Here is a 14159-nt window from a genome sequence, read left to right as displayed (position 1 = left end):
ACGGAGCTAGCCGACCCGCGCCAGCGCGGGTCGGATCTATCTGACCCACGCCAGCACGGGTCGGAACTGTCCGACCCATGCCAGGGCAATTCAGACTTGGCTGACCCGCACCCCTACGGGTCAGTACGGTCCGTCTCGTGCCCAGAACTGCCTCTAACCTTCAAAACGTGTTTTTAGGCTGTTTCGATCGGTTTCTTCTGTTCCAGAAGTTTCTAACTGCCTAGATATCATCTACAAATGTGGTTAGGTCATTATTAACTGAAGATAAGGCCAAATCACTCATTCTTATCTAAATACCTTCACATCCGGTGCCCTATAAATACAAGCCTTAGGCCTTCTTTCTGAGAAGACGAATTATTATCAAGAGGGCGAGGGCTGCTGGAGTGAAGAGTCAAGGAGCATGAAATTTTAGCGAAGGTTAACCAGATCCCGACGAACTTCAGCATAAAGAGGAAGGCTTTTGAAGGATCTAAACCCGTATCCCCGGTCTGTTCCTTGAGATTAGGCTTAGTTTTAATCTCGAGAAGAGCTACTAATTTCGCTTGATCGATTTTAGTGCTTCAAGTGAATACTTTCTTAGTGAAGTAGGAGCTCTGTTAATTTTTCGACAACCAGATCTGATCTATGGCGGTCCACGGATATCAACGTCCCTGGCACATGCAAAGATCCCACGCAAAATAGAGACTAATAGATAGGATCTGTGTGTTGTTTGAAAGAGAGTTGTAATTTACTTTTGTTGTATTAAAAGTCTTATAAAAAGGCTATCTTTGTTTTGAATTTATTGTAACGCCTAAAGTTGTAATAAATTCAGCAATGAAAATAACTTTTTACCCAAACACAAGTAAAGATCCATGGACTCAACTACAATATTTAAGTGGGTCTTCCCTTGGTGGGATGTAAAGTGATGAGTTTAATAGTGCTTCAGGCCACATTACAACTAATTTACCGACCAGATTGATTGTAGAAGAAAAAGCAAATGATGACTATGAAGATATTGAAGAAGATGGCTTGTAAATTGATAGCATGCAGTTGGCTACTACTGGTATTAATGAGGACTCCCGTTGGATGGATGAATTTTGTGTTAACAACGATTATGTAGAGTCTAAATATACATTGTCTGACGAGTTTTAAAATGAGGATTGGATAAAAAAATGCTAAACGAGCTAAATTTATCAATGTTGGTTTAAATTTTCAACGGCCTGAGGACTTTACTTTTAAAAAAAGAGATCTATTTGAGAACAAGAAGGTATTAGTTTATGTTATTCGTGAATGGTTCATCAAGCATTGGGTCAAAGTCAAGCTGGTAAAAATTAATACAATAAACTACCAAGTAAAATGCTACTTTAATGACAAAAAGATTGAAGGAGAGCATGCAAGTGCGCAAGATGAAAAAAATGTGAAATCTCTTTGGAAGCTAAATCCAGTTGTTAAAAAATTTATTAAATGGGCAATTTGCAATTTCTAGATATTGCGGACTTCATATATGTTGCAATCCGTTGGTGGATATCAATCATAAGGTAGCATTTTTATCTTATTTATATAAGCTAATTATGCCTAAAGTCAAGGCAGAACTTGATCTAAATCCAAGTCAGATATTTCAAAGAGTATATGACATGCAAAAGATTAAGATATCTAAATATAATGCATATGATGCAAGGAGGAAAACATTATCTAAAATATTTAGAGATTGAGAGAAATATTGTGAATTACTTCCATAATATCTTTAAGCAATTAACAGAAAGAATACGGGTACAAAATATAAAGTAATGTCTGAAGAGATTGCATAGGGGTTGGAGAGATTCACTCAAGTATTTTGAGCATTTGGTCCTATTATCAAGGATTTTAGGTTTTGTCATCCGCTTTTACACATTGATGGCAAGCATTTATGTGGCAAGTACAAAGGCATGCTCCTTGTTAGAACCGGCGTAGATGTGAATGGTGGTTTATTTCCTTTGGCCTTTATAATTGTGGAGGTAGAGAATACATTGAGTTGGAAATTGTTCTTTCAACTAATGTACAGGTTAATTCCTAGCATCCAAATGCCGAAAACAATTACTTTTATCTCAGACAGAATGAAAGGAATTATAAGGGTGTTGCATGAGGGTTTTGGTACAACACATCATCATCGATATTGCTTAAGGCATATCAGAGATAATTTCTAAGAAAAAAACATGGTGAGGTTCATTTACAAAATCTTTGTGGCAAGCTGGGTGTGCAGCGGACACATTGGTGTATGCATACTATAAGGAGAAATCAAGTCTTGGTTAGTAGATGCCTATAACTGGATTGAAAATAACTAGAAGCAGCAATATGAGCATTAGTGGGTATCATGTAAGGATGGTGGGATGTGATTTTACATGATGACAGCTAATTACTCCAAGTGCTTTAATGACATACTTAAAGGAGCATGAGCTATGCCATTCAATCCTTGATTACGTGAACATTCTATATGCTAAATGTGTACTTCAACAAGAGACGTGGTAATGGCGAAGACTGGACGATAGGTTACACACCGAAAAATCGAGTCCATTTTGTAGAAAAAGATTATGATCGTAAGATCATGTAATATTATTGTATTCAATGGCAATGAATGGGAGGTACAAGATTATGACGGTACTTAAACCGTTAAACTTTTTGACATTGATTCTAGTTGCACTTGTAACATACAATAGCTAATACCTTGTGCACATGTTCTAGTGGCTTCTTCTAATCAAATTGGAGTGCTAGAATTCCCTATAATTGTTATTGCTCACCATGGTATTCAACAACTCACTACAAAAAGGCATACAATGAGAGTTTTCATCCTCCAGATGAAAGTCAGTATTGGCTTGAATATGACGGACCACATTTACCACCACCTCAATACAAGGGACAAGCAGGCCGACCATGATCTATACACATTAGAGGAACTATGTATCAAGAGCGAGAAGAAGTTGTGAAGCAAAATAGGTGTAGTCATTGCAAACAACCGGGACATAATAAACCTCGTTGTCCATCAAGAACCATTAGATAGCAATTAATTAGTAATAAATAAGTTTTATAATTTTAATGCATATTAAATAAGGAATTTAATTTGTATATTGTTTTATTAATATGTGTAATAAATTGTATGTGTAGGTATCTACACCATGCATCCTGGGCTAGATAGTGATAAGGTTCTTTATGACCAGTCCTGACACTGTTCTGAGATTATATCATTTGTAGAGGTAATCAATTTTGTTTGATACATATTGTTAATTTCTCTATTGTTTACATATTGTATTCTTATACTTTATTTCTTTGTTCTATAGAGAGGCCCGGATCTTGGCATAGTTGATCATTATTTGCGTCGAAAATTGATTTCTTAGTGGAATCAATTACAATCATTTATCGACTTTTACAGATTTAAAAAAGATGAGTATTTTTATAAGACTTCTTTACACAAAAGAAATAGATCAACAATTCCCTAAAAACACACACAGAGGACGTTTATCACTCACTGCTTGCATGGAGTCTTTGCCTGTGCCGGGGTTTATCCGTGGACCATCGCGGATCAGATCCGGTTAATTTCGTTGTCTTGCAAAGTAAACAAGAAATTGAAGTGAATGACTCAGCAAGGTGAGACAAACACTCTTCTCGAGATCAAATCAAAGTTTGATCTCAAGGGACGTAGATAACGGGTGTTGAAGGGTTGCAGATCTGTCGAACTCCTCCTCTTTATACTGAAAAACTTGCAGATCTCTCTTCCTCCTCTCTGAAATTCGTGCTCCTCTACTGTTCAAAATAACAAGGCTTCACTGACAGCTCCAAAATTCCCGATGTCTCGTGTATAGGGGCCCTAGGGCTGTATTTATAGGTTTCATAAGCTCTATTTTTGGATAAGAACGGATGATTTGATCTCATCTTCAATTATAACCACTTTACTCCGTCCAAAGATAACCTCAAATCAATTAGGAAGGTTTTGGGATGAAATTTTATCAGAAAATGGATGAAAACAGCTTTATTGTGCGAGAGACATTGATGGTGACTTGGCCATAGGACGAGACACCAATAGTGTCTCGCCTATTAGGTGAGACACCGCTGGTGTCTCTCCTATTTTGGAGAGACGTCGTTGGCATATTTTCGTTGTTTTGCCTCTAACTCTTTCGTCCGATCTCAGAATGAAGTGATCCAAAATACGTTGGAAAGCTGGAGAAGAGATCTATAGCCTCCCATGGGTGAAATATGCATGAAGTGAGAGAGACATGAGTGGTGCTTCACTCTTTGTGGGTGAAACATAACTCCTGGTCGAGTCGTTTCTACATTAGTTTGTCATCCCGTTGACTCGTATGCTTTGCTAACTCGCTTCATGCTCTTGTTAACTTCACTACAGTATCTGATAATCCTCCTTCACTTGGATAATAATGCTCATTGTCTTTTCTTTATCTCGAGTTACGTACAGGAACCTATAGGTAATTTTTGACACCTACAGATACCCCCTCTAAAGTGTTTCAGTCTCGTTCTTTTATAGAAGAGCCTGAAATACTTTGAATGTGATAGGTCCAACCTTCAATCTCTTCAGTATTTTGTTGAAGAGATCTACGTAGAAGGACCTGTAATTGGCTTCAGTTCTTGATTTCTTCAATTCTCAGTCTATTCAGTATTTTGTCGAATTGCTAAAATTCTTTCGGTGCTGCGTTTATCGTCTGACCGTTGTCGAAGTCTTAAATTAAAACCGGTGTTTTGGTTTCTAATTATAGCTTGTGTTGTTGAATTAATGTTGAACTGATTATCTTTGTCAGTGACGCGTATCTGAACTGCGATTGAAGTCCCAGAAGTATTATTTGACCTGGAATTTCATCCTGAGCCTTGTTTCGGCGAAAATCATCAACATGTTGACTAGCGTGGACTCATGGCTATACGTTGACTAGTGTTTACCGGTGTTGACTCATGACTACACGTTGACCGGTGTTGACTCATGGCTATGTGTTGGCCGGTGTTGACTTTTATCACAACGCGTTGACCGATGTTGACTCATGGCTACGCGTTGACCGGTGTTGACTCACATCGTAGCGTGTTGGTCGGCGTTGACTCATGGCTTGCGTTGACTAGCATTGACTCATGACTATACGTTAACCAGTGTTGATCATAGTTTATACTCATATGTTAACTGGAGTTTCGGGAATCAGTTTAACCTCGTGTACCCATCGGAGGTTCAAGGAGATACAGTTTATACTCATATACTAATCGGAGTGTGGCGAGAACAAGCTGTGAATGCATCGGACGCTCATTAGGTTGAGCTCGTTGTGTGAGATTTGATTGTAGGACTAGTCATTGGTACTGATACAGCTACTATCGTTGAAGCTACCCTAGTTTGCTCGAGTCATGAGACCAACTAATGAAGCTAGCGCATCAATGACTATTAAAGCTGATTGAAGAAGAAGCTTGTACGTGTTTTGTGAAGAGAAGCTCTCCGACCTAGGAGAAAGAATCCATCGTTGCAAGCTATTTATCTAAGCATTATAGGATTTTTGGCAAACCCTCAGCCATCAACGGATTTAATGAGCCTTTACCGACTACCGTTTGAGTCGTATTAGTATGTAGATTGTCTAAGTTCATTCTACATGTAACGTTGTGCTAAGAGAGTTAACTCTCTTAGTGCTATAATATTAAATACGTAGACTTCGCCATTGTCACAGGAATATGCTACCCGACAACGCGTGTTAGACGTAGACTTAGAGTTTTTAGCTAACCTTCAACCTTTAACGGATTTAATGTGTATTTACTGATTACCGTTTGAATCGGGCTTGCATGTGAATTGTCTAAGTCCGTTTCACATGTAACATTATGCTAAGAGAGTTAACTCTCTTAGTGCTATGACATTGAATACATAGACTTTACCATTATTACAGGAATAGGCTATCCAGCAGCATGTGTTAGATACAGACTTATCTCTATTTAGGGATTGAGACAATCTCCCCCAGACAAGGATCCTAGCGTCTTTTTTACCATAAAAGATTAACCGGCAATGTGTGTTAGACGTTGACTTATCTCTACTTAGGATTCGAGATAAAATTCCCCGTGCGTATATGGTACGGATTTTTTGGCGTTATTAATAACGGTCTTCCACGATGTTGAATACGTGGGCTTTTATCCTTTTCATGATAAAAGACTAACCAGCAACGTGTGTTAGGTATAGACTTATCTCTATTTAGGAGTCAAGATAAAGTTCTCCATGCATGAAACGCATGGATTTTGGTGTTGAAGAGCTGTATTGTGTCTTCTCTTGGGACAAAGACGAACCTTGTACTAGAGAGGAAGAATTTTATATTCTATCTTCAGGTACAAAAGAAACTCAAAGTGGGATCTCCACTTCGAGAATCTAAAGGATGAAACTAAGAGTGTGATCTCTATTCTGAGAATCGAAAAGATTTAGATAACCCTAACTATTTAAAGGTTTAGTTATCCAATCTAAAAATAAATTTCCTGTTTATCGAGATGAAATTCTAACTTTAGTCCTAATTATTTAAAGGTTTGACCAAATGAAAGATTAAGATGATCCTAACTGTTTAAAGGTTTGATCGCTCGATGTGGGTGGAAGCCTCTTGTTTGTCGAAAGGGGATTCAGGTTTTGGTCCTAACTGTTTAAAGGTTTGACCAAGATAGATTTTTAGACGATCCTAACTGTTTAAAAGTTTAATCGTTCAATTTGTGGACCTCTCGTTCATAGAAAGAATCGAGAGGGGTTTTGACTTTGGCTCTAACTGTTTAAAGGTTTGACTGAAGGGAGTTTGAGACGATCCTAACTGTTTAAAGGTTGGATCGTTCAATTTGTGAATTACTCATTCATGGAAAGAATTAAGAGAGGATTTTGGCTTTGGCCCTAACTGTTTAAAGGTTTGACCAAGCAAACAAAGGGAGTGAAGGTACAAATAACACTGGGAATGTTAATTTGCACAAATCACTTAGAGGGGGTTTTCGGTATCAAGTGACAAAACCCTGACACGAAAAGGGGTTTGGCAATCACATGGATTGAAATTTTAGGTGTTGTGTCAGAGCTCAACAGTGGGAGTGTTAAAGGTTCGGAAACGGTGGGAGTTTGGGTGGATTTAACCACGAAAAATTTTTGTGGACCCACCGTTAGTTGATTTGATCGGTAAGGGATTTTATTGTGGAGGACTGTGAATCATTAAGCACTCTATAATTAGACTGTGGGAGTTTCGTGAGGAAAGACTGGTCTGATAAGGTCATTGAATCTCATCTCAACAAAAGAGTGCTTGGAAAGTCACAGTGGGAGTTGGCGGAATTGATCCCGACAATTGAAACCAACCAAGAATCGGATGAAAGAAAAGAAAATGAGACATGCTTCATCCTTGAAGGATTTCAGAGTTTCGTGAGGGAAGATTGACTTGATGAAGTTATTGAATCTTATCTCAAGGAAAGAGTACTCTGAAAATCACAGTGGAAGGGTTTTAATCATTTTGAACATGATTGAATAGCCACAGCAGGAGGTTCTTAATCATTTTTATCATGATTAAGAATGGATTATTCAAATGGTTGGTTTTCTCCTTGAATAATAAATTGGTTTCGGGTTATCCTTAAGAATATCATACATAGCATTCTTCAGGAACTTCCTGTTAAATAGGTTATCCCGAACGTATTAGGGATAGTACTTTTTTAGGAATTTCTCGTTTGTGGGCAATATTTGTTGAATATCATATCTCCATGATAGTGTTTTGATGATAACAATTTATACAGTGTGTGCACTAACTTTTATATGCAGATTTTAATATCAGAATATGTACAAGTGCAAGTTAATTTCAAGGCATTTTGAAGTGAAGAAAATGAAGAACAAAAGAGATAATGTATTTTATATTTTCTTTACTTAGAATAATTGTACAAGTCTTGATCACACACACGCACACACACAATTTTAGAACACACTAACACAGGCTTAGTGTGTTGGTTAACTATAGAAATCCCCTATGTTAACCATTAGAATTATAGTTAAAACTTGATTATAAAAACTCCATATAGCAGAATTTTTACTCTTAGTAGTCGACTAATTAGAATAGTAGTCGACTTCTCATGTGTAAAACTCAAATACACGTTTCTGTCAATTTACAGTATAGTCGACTAATAGTGATTATAGTCGACTACTCAGGTGTTTGACAGAAACATAAGTTTCTGTTATTTTACAGTATAGTCGACTAATGTCAACAGTAGTCGACTACTTAACTCAAATTTCAATTTATCAATTTCTGTCAAAATACAGTATAGTCGACTAATGAGCATTGTAGTCGACTACTGAGAAAATTTTCCGTAAACACAGAGTCTGTTTGAACTCAGTGTAGTCGACTAATGTCAACAGTAGTCGACTACAGATACAGTTTTTCCAATTTTCAAAGTTTGAATATCTGACAGTTTATAGCCGTTTTTAAACGTTTTTAAAGTTTAAAAAATTGTCTTTTCAAGGGCTATAAATAAGTTATTTGTTCAGAAAAATTACAGAGACTTAAATACCCATAAGCTTTGATCTTTGTGCAATTTTTCAAGTGAAATATATTCAGATTTTGTGAAAAAGAGAAGTTTCTGAAATTGCCTCTAAACATTGATCAAATACATATCATTTAGGCAATTTACAGAGGTTAAAAGAATCCTAAGCCACTGCTGCACTTCACTACACATTCAAGGCTTATAGGATCAATTGTGTTCTTTCTTCAACAAGGATTTCTCTCGGGTTTGAGAGGGTTGATATCTTGGTTTAGAGATTGGTGTTCAAATTGGCAATGTGTTTGTCAATTGGTGTTGCAATTTACAGGGACTTGCAAATTGATCAGGTTTGCGTTTGATTTTGTAAGTTTATTCAAAATCATAGTGGAAACTCTCAAGCGGGATTTGCTTGGGGACTGGATGTACACCGGATTGGTGGAACCAGTATAAAATCCTTGTGTTTGTGATTGTGAATTTCTGAGATTGCCATTTTTTTTATAATTTATAATACTTTGCATTAATTTTAAAAGAATACTATTCACCCCCCTCTAGTGTTCAAGTGTATCTATTTCAGATCCTACATTTGGTATCAGAGCAAGGTGAAAGATAGCATCATCAAATACATCACAATTCAAGGAAGGTCACTCTACAAATCGTCCTCCAATGTTCAATGGTTTGAACTACAACTATTGGAAGTACCGAATGAAGATTTACCTTCAATCAATTGGCTACGAACTTTGGAATGTCGTGGAAACGAAATATGAGAATCCAACCACTCCTTTCGCGGAATGGACTACATCTCAAAGGAACAATGCAAATTTGGATTCTAAAGCAATGAATGCCTTATTTTGTGCACTTGACAAGAATGAGTTCAATAGGGTGTCAACGGCCACATCCGCATATGATATTTGACACACACTCGAGGTAACTCATGAAGGTACAAATAAAGTTAAAGAATCTAAAATTTCTGTTCTTGTGCACAGATTTGAATTATTCAAGATTAAGGAAAATGAGACTATTGGAGAAATGTTCACAAGATTCACTGACATCACAAATTCTCTCATTGGTCTTGGAAAAATATATACTCAAGTGGAGATGGTAAGAAAGATACTTCGTTCACTTACTCCACAATGGAAAAAAAAGTTACCGCAATTGAAGAAGCCAATGATTTGTCAACTCTTATGGTTGAAAATCTTATTGGTAATCTTATGGCATATGAAGTACAAATTGAAGATAGAAAGAATGATGAAGAATCAAAGAACAAGAAAGTTCTTGCATTCAACACTACTTCCGATAAAGAAGATTCAGATGATGATGATGAAGAAATGGGCATGTTTGCACGAAAATTTCGAAAATTTATAAAACAAGGTAATTTTAAATCTAAGAGTTCAATTTCAAATAACCCTCTTTGTTTTAAGTGTAATAAACTAGGGCATATGAAGAAAGATTGTCCAATGTTTAAGAATAAGTAAAAATTAAGTTATTTCAACAACTTCAACAACATTCAAAATAACAAGAAAATGAAAGCAATGGCAGTCACTTTGGATGATAGTGATGAGTCATCTTCAGATGAAGAAAATGAAGAAAAGGAAAGTGCTCACATGTGTTTTATGGCACAAGATGAAGTAAGTGACAATAAAGAACTTTTAGATGCTTTCAATGAATTATATAAAACTTTTGTAAGATTAAAACATCACATAATTTTCTTAAAGGTGAAAATAAAAGATTACTTGAAGAAATATTTGATTTAAATTCCTCTATTTTTTCTAATTCTCAAATAAATGAATTAAAAGAAGAAAATTTTTCTTTACTTAAAGAAAATGAATGTTTATCTAATGAGAATAATTATTTAAAATCAGAATGTAATGATTTAAATATTCGAATTAATATCTTAGATAAAGATATTTCTTCTTTTAAATCAAGATATGAAGATATATGTTTAAATGTAAGCAAATTTAATAAAGGAAAAGAAAATCTTAATAATATTCTTTCTTTTCAAAGAGAATCACAAAAGACAAAAGGATTAGGTTTTCAAATTAATAAAAACAAATCAAAGAATACAATATTTGTAAAACCTTCTTGTGATTTGTATGATTATAGAACTAAAAATTTGTGTAAAAAGAAATCAAAATTATTTTCTATTTGGGTTCCAAAAGAATTATCTTCTTTACATAAGAATTTTTATATTTCTGATTTTATTAAAAATATTTGTTTATCACCTAACTATTTAGGCAAATCAAACTCTTTATGGGTTTGGTTTCCTAAAGGCTAATTTAAAGGACCCAACATAGTATGGGTACCAAAATGTAAATGTTTATTATTTCAGGTACCCAAGAAAGATAGGTGGATTTTGGATAGTGGTTGCTCCAAACATATGACTGGAAACATTCAATTGTTGTCATCTTTTCAAAACAAGGATGGAGGTACCGTTACTTTTGGAGATAACAACAAAGGAAAAGTCATCGGTATTGGTTCCGTAGGTAATCCAAACAAACCTATCATTGATAATGTTTTATTAGTTAATGGTCTTAAACATAATTTACTAAGTATTAGTCAACTTTGTGATAAAGGTTATAAAATTGTTTTTGAAAAAGAATCATGCTTAATTTATGATATTGATTTAATAACTATTATTTTTAAAGGTTATAGAAAGAATAACATATATGTGTTATCTATGAATAATATTTCAAATGAACATTGTCTTATTGCATCATCTAATAATTCTATTTTATGGCATAAACGTTTTGGACATGTTAACTTTAAACATATGCCTAAGATTTCTAAAAATGATCCAGTAAATGGTTTACCCAAGATGTCCTTTAAAAATAATTTTTGTGATGCATGTCAACAAGGAAAAATGCACAAATCTTCTTTCAAATCTAAAAATATAATATCCACAAATAGACCATTAGAATTAATTCATATATATCTTTTTGGTCCATCTAGAGTAGCATCTTTAAATGGAAGTAGATATGCATTTGTTCTTGTTGATGATTATTCTAGATTCACATGGGTAATTTTTCTTAAACATAAAAATGATGCTTTTAATGAGTTTTCTATATTTTGCAAAAGAATTCAAAGTCAAAAATCTACTTCTATTATCTCTATACGTAGTGATCATGGAGGTGAATTTGAAAATGAATTATTTGCAAATTATTGTGACAAACATGGTATATCACATACTTTTTCTTTTCCTCGTGCTGTTCCACAAAATGGAGTTGTAGAAAGAAAAAATAGAACTTTACAAGAATGTGCTAGAACCATGTTGTATGATAGTAATTTACCTAAATATTTTTGGGCAGAAGCTGTATCAACAGCTTGTTATGTATTAAATAGAGTTTTATTAAGACCTATTTTAAAGAAAACTTCTTATGAATTATTTTATAACAAAATTCCTAAAGTATCTTACTTTAAAGTTTTTGGTTGTAAATGTTTTATCTTAAACACAAAGGATAACTTAGATAAATTTGATTCTAAATCTGATGAAGAAAATTTTGTTGGATATTCTAATCATAGTAAAGCAAATAGAATATATAACAAAAGAACACTAGTTATTGAAGAATCTTTACATGTTTCCTTTGATGAAATCTTTTCAAAAACACCTATTATATTAAATAATGATGATGATGTAATTGATACTGTACATAATACTCCTATGATAGATATAACAAATGATGATAATCTACAAAATAATTTACCTAAAGATTTTGTAGAAGTTAAAAATCATCCACATGATTTAGTTATAGGAAATATTTCTGACAAAGTAACTACTAGATCTCATTTTAATTTGATTGCTCATAATGCTTTTATTTCAACTATTGAACCTAAAAATATAAAAGAAGCACTTCTTGATGATTCATGGATAATAGCTATGCAAGATGAACTTAATCAATTTACTAGAAATAATGTTTGGGATCTTATACCTAGACCTCAAAATAAATCCATTATTGGAACAAAATGGATTTTTAGAAACAAATTAGATGAATTTGGTCAAGTTGTTAGAAACAAAGCTAGATTAGTTGCTCAAGGTTATAATCAAGAAGAAGGAATTGATTATGATGAAACTTATGCACCAGTTGCACGATTAGAATCAATTAGGATTTTACTTGCATTTGCATGTTTTATGAATTTTAAATTATTTCAAATGGATGTTAAAAGTGCTTTTTTAAATGGTTTTATAAATGAAGAAGTTTTTGTAGAACAACCTCCAGGTTTTGAACATGAAAGTTTTCCAAATCATGTTTTTAAACTTAAGAAAGCATTATATGGTCTTAAACAAGCACCTCGTGCATGGTATGATAGATTAAAGAAATTTCTTTTAACTTCAGGTTTTGATATTGGAAAAGTTGATTCAACATTGTTTATTAAGAAAATAAATAAAGATATTTTACTAATTCAAATATATGTAGATGATATTATTTTTGGTTCTACTAACAATAATCTTTGTCAAGAATTTGCTAAGAATATGCAGGATGAATTTGAAATGAGTCACATGGGTGAACTAAATTTCTTTCTTGGACTTCAAATTAAACAATTGAAAGAAGGAATTTTCATCAATCAAAGCAAGTACGCAAAAGATTTACTTAAAAGATTCGGATTGGAAAATTCAACAAGCAAACCAACACCTATGAGCACTACAACATCTCTTGACAAAGATGAAAATGGTAAGAATGTTGATCAAAAGCTCTATCGAGGTATGATTGGATCACTTCTTTACATTACTGCTAGTAGACCTGATATTATGTTTAGTGTATGTTTATGTGCAAGATTTCAATCAAATCCTAAAGTTTCACATCTTAAAGCAGTAAAAAGAATATTTAGATATATTAAAGATACTACAAATTATGGTTTATTTTATCCTAAACATAGTTCTTTTGATTTAATATCATATAGTGATGCTGATTTTACCGGATGTAAATCTGATAGAAAAAGTACAAGTGGAACATGTCATTTCTTAGGACATTCACTTGTATCTTGGTTTAGTAAAAAAAAATTCAGTGTCATTATCAACAACTGAAACTGAATATATTGTTGCAAGTCTTGCATGTGCACAAATATTATGGATGAAACAAACTTTAACTGATTATGGCATAAATTGTCCCATATCATCTATTATGTGTGATAATTCTAGTGCAATTAATTTATCTAAAAATCCTATTCAACACTCACGTACAAAACACATTGATATTACATCATTTTTTACGTGATCATGTTCTTAAAGTAAACAAATAGCAGATATATTAACAAAACCCCTAAAAGAAGAAATTTATGTTAAATTAAGAAGGGAATTAGGTATATGTTCAATTGAAGATTTAAATTAATTTTTAAAACAAACATATATAAATTTATACCCTAAATAGTCGACTAATGTGACTTATAGTCGACTACATGCACAAGTCTTACAAATATTTTTTTCTGAAAAATCACATTATAGTCGACTACTTACCTTTATAGTTGACTACTCAATGTTAAAATCTTAAAATCAACTTTCTGTTGTTTACAGTGTAGTCGACTACAATACAGATTAGTCGACTACTCTGAGTTAAAAACTGAAACTCATCTTTCTGTCGTTCACAGTGTAGTCGACTACTCTCACTATTAGTCGACTAATGATTCTGAACTTACAGTTTTACAGTTTTTAATCCTAGTGGATTTTTTTTTGGATTCAAACCAAAAACCCAATACCCATACCCGTTTCACTTAAGTAA

This window comes from Asparagus officinalis, chromosome 3 (assembly GCF_001876935.1).
Source record: "Asparagus officinalis chromosome 3, Aspof.V1, whole genome shotgun sequence".
Taxonomy (NCBI): Eukaryota; Viridiplantae; Streptophyta; class Magnoliopsida; order Asparagales; family Asparagaceae; genus Asparagus; species Asparagus officinalis.
Note: the sequence above shows the minus strand (reverse complement) of the source record.